We start from the raw sequence: 4389 nt of genomic DNA, 5'->3' as shown, positions 1-4389 counted from the left end.
GAGATAATTCTCACACGTGGTTGCTCTTGTAATCTTGGGAATTGTGTGGATGACGTTTTGCCGACAGTCAGATGATACACTGCTAGATTCATACATTCTACACGCCAAAATCAACAACAGTTTGTTGCTACTTCCGCCAATTATTTCAGATATTCTGATGGAATGTCACTTATCCCTTCTGCCTTTTTGTATCTTATGTCTTCCAAAGCTCTTTTAATTTTGATTCTAATACTGAATCACCTACCTCTTCTAAATCGACTTGCGTTTCTTCTTCTTTGAATTCATCAGACAAGTCTTCCCTCTACCAGTAGCGTTCACTTACACTCGTTCCATCTATCTCCTCTCCTCCCTGCATTTGACAATGGTAGTCCCATTGCACTGTTAATGTACCGGCCTCACTTTTAATTTCACCGAAGGTTGTTATATCTTTTCTATATGCTGTGTCAGTCCTTCCGACATCTATTTATATTTCTATTTCTTCACATTCTTCATACAGCCATTTTGCCTTAGCTTCCCCGCACTTCTTATTTATTTCATTCCTAAATTATTTGAAAGTCTGTATATCTGAATTTCCCTGAGCCTTTTTGTATTTCGTTGTTTCATCGATTAACTGAACTGTTTCTTGTGTTACCCATGGTTTCTTCGCAGATACTTTCTTTGTACCTATGATTTTCCTTTCAACTTCTATGATCCCCCCTTTCAGATATGTCTGTTCCTCTCCAACTGCACTGCCTACCGAACTACTCCTAATTCTTTGCGGATTTATTCTCCATTATTAGTCTCTTAAACTTCTATCTACTCATCAACACTACTAAATTTTCATCTGAGTCTAGATCTGTCTCTGGACACGCCTCAAAATCCAATATCTGGCTTAGGAATCTCTGCCTCACCACAATGTACTCTAACTACAATCATCTCATACCTCCCGGCCTTCTTCAAGCATACCTCCACCTCTTGTGATTCTAGAATAGAGTATTCACTATTACTAGCTGAAATTTAATTCCGAACTCAATTAGCCTTTCTCCTCTCGCAATCCTAGTACCAAGTCCATGTTCCCCCATACCCCTGCATCTACTCCTTCCCATACTGCTGCATTCCAGTCCCCTATGACTATTACATTTTCATTTGCCTTTACTTACTAAATTGCCCGTTCAATATTTTCATGCACTTTCTCTGTCTCTTCATTTTCTGCTTGTGACGTTCGGGTGTATGCTTGAACTATTGTTGTCGAAGTTGGTTTGGGGTCTATGCAAATGAGAACAATCCTATCACTGAACTGTTCACAGTAACTCACTGTCTGCTCTAACTTCCTGTTCATGACGAATATTACCCCCATTGTAACATTTTGTTATTACTCTGTACTCGTTTGACGGGAAATCCTTGTCTTTTACCGTTTCATTTCAGTGACGCGCACTATATATAGATTGAGCCTTTGCATTTTCCTTTTCAGATTGTCTAGTTCCCCTACCACATTCAACTTGTGGCATTCCACGCCGCCCTTCGTAGAAAGTTACGCTTCAGCTGGTTAATCAATTTTCTTCTTATGGCCACCTCGCACTTGGAAGTTGCCTCCCAGAGATCCGAACAGAGAACAAGTCCGGAATCTGTTTCCAATGGAAAGATGATCATGAAACTTTTTCAGTTACGGGCCTCATATCATGTGTATACACATTCTGTTTTTCTAATGCAATGGTTTTCATTGCCTTCTGCATCTTCCTGCAGTTGACCATTACTGATTCTTCCACGTTCAGGGGCAGTTTCCCACCACAAGGAAAAGAATGGACGCAGACCTGTGTCCGCTCCTCCACCCTCTTTAAGAAAACATTTGGCTGATTGAGAGTGATTCCTATTGTCCGAAGTCTTCAGCCGCCATTGCTAATGACTTTTATTCAAATTTTAAACGGTAGCTTGTTCAAACTCGGGACAGAGGACATTTTGATTACTAATCAAAGACGCTCTTCCTACATCAAGGTACCCTTGTTGATTACGTATTGTGTTCTTTACAATATCCTTCTGTTATGCGATATTCCCGTCTAGATGCTCGACTTGCAACTACAATAGAGGTGTAATAACAAGAAAGTAATTCATACAGCAGTCTTTCAACTTCCTCAGCACAGTAATATTTTTTAGTTGATTAATTTCACCAGCTTTTTGCAGAAAAAAGTACAACTATTACAACCGATCTGATTAGTGGCCACAATGAAGTTTCAAGTGCGTAGTATTGTATACATATACGAAATTACGAATTCAGTATTTATTGTGCCCGAGTTTTATGTCTACTTCTCGTAGGTAAAATACTGTTAAAAGGTTGGTTTTGAAGCTGCTCTCAGTCATTAATGTTTTAATAGTTGTTGACAAGGGAATCTTCACTTTTGAAATGTTTTCTCAGCTTCATATTGATGTGGGGCATATTTGGAGCTACCCAGAAAATAGAATTTCCATCATCGTCTAGATGTTTGCTGCATGTGAAACAGTTAATCACTATTAACCCCGCAGAGACGTGCTGAAAAGCATTATTATTCTAATAGTTGTGTCACATATCTCCTTGGGAGATGTTTTTGACTGCACCTCGATTTTCTTGGTACAGTGCGGTCGACTCAAGCGGACAAAAATTTTTTTCCACTGCGAGACTTGCCACTTTCGTTCCGAATAATAGTGTGCCTCCTTTTTTTTTTTTTTTTTTTTTAATACCCTAGAGGAAGCCGGAGTACACAAACTGCGAAAATACCGGGTCCTCTTCTTTGATGCTTTCTTCTGCAAAACAATCTGCTACATCACTATGCCCATTACCTGAGTGCCCCTTTGCTGGTGTTACATGAACGGATTTGTTTTCTTTGTTGACTTTCATAATTAATTCCACCACATAATAAATACAGTTGTTATCAGCTTTCCACTTTCGACGCTCTGATTTCTCCAAAGCCGTATTAGAGTCAGTCAGAATTAAAGCTCTGTTCTACTTTTCAGTTCCGAACTTAACCGCTTCTTTAATTTTTGTTACTTCTGCGGTGTAAATAATAATGATGGTAATAAAAACTTCTTAGCGTCCTGTAACCTAGTGCAATTATATGCACCAATTCCCCCATGTGTTTTGCATCTATCAACATATGTACAGAGTGACACAAAAGTCCATTATCATTTGAAAAGCCGGAATAATCTACGTAGATAGGTAAAAATTTACAAACATGCTCGAAATGACATCTGGTTTTATTGAAACTTAGGAAGTGTGCTAAATGACCAACAGATAGTGCTTCAAATGGTGGAAAAACAATAATTAACACAACAATTGATTTTTAGCAGAGACGATGTTCCTTAAAATAAATGTAAAAAATATCTGTGGCTATAGGATAATGTTGTGCACAACACAGCTTAGCATATCAGTAGGTATGGTGAGAAATTTAGACTCCTTAAAGAGGTCAGGCGCGGGAGATCTGCAGCTTCAGCTAGCTCCATAACCAAGGGTCACATGGAGTGAAGTCTGGGCATCCGGAATACAAAGGACGTGGTTGCTCGGCATACGATCCTCAACAAACGATGAGCGTAAGAGATCTTTCACACTTATATGGTTGAGCACTATGCTGCATGAAAGTCGTTTGTCAAGCAGACCAGGTAAGATCTGACTCCCCTTTCCCTGCAGGTCATTTTATACAAGGTCCTCGTTCGGTGTCACTAACGTGTTTCTATGAAACACTATCTGTTGCCCAGTTTTTGACGCGATTTTGGTTTCATTAAAACACCATGTCATTTCAAGCATGGGTGTCAACTTTTACCTCCCTACTTCCATTATTTCATGAAATAATACATTTTCAAATGTTAGACATTTGGGTCACATTCTACATACGCTTAAAATCTGATAATTCAACTTATAAGTAATTTAGGTAATTTATTATATCACTATAACCTTTAAACTCCAGTCCTTTCGGTAGGTAAAAAGTTTTAAATTATCAGAATGTTGTTTCATATTCTTTATCGAACACTGGCAACATTTGGTCGTTATGTGTCAAAGGAAACGTGATCTATCTTCTACTTCTTCTTCTTCTTCTTCTTCTTCTTCTTAGAGTTTGTCTCGCATTAGCGGAGTCCGATTGTTGATACATCTACCTCCATCAGGGTCTGTCAAGGGCCTCTTCATCAGTGGCATCGATGAATTCCACATACTTCTTGATATGGTTCATCCATCGTGTCTTGGATCTGCCATGTGATGGTTGACCATTTATGTTCAGGTGCATAGCTGTTCTTGCCAGTGTGTCTGCTTTACTGTGCATGACGTCTCCATACCATTTTAACCTGCTGTCCCATAGTTTTTCTAAGATGGGTGTAAATCAATGTCACCATTGAACATCGAAATTTGTTGCATGGTCAAATCGGGTAAGCCCAAGGGACCATTGGAGC

This window comes from Schistocerca cancellata, chromosome 1 (genome assembly GCF_023864275.1).
Source record: "Schistocerca cancellata isolate TAMUIC-IGC-003103 chromosome 1, iqSchCanc2.1, whole genome shotgun sequence".
In the NCBI taxonomy this organism is placed as follows: Eukaryota; Metazoa; Arthropoda; class Insecta; order Orthoptera; family Acrididae; genus Schistocerca; species Schistocerca cancellata.
Note: the sequence above shows the minus strand (reverse complement) of the source record.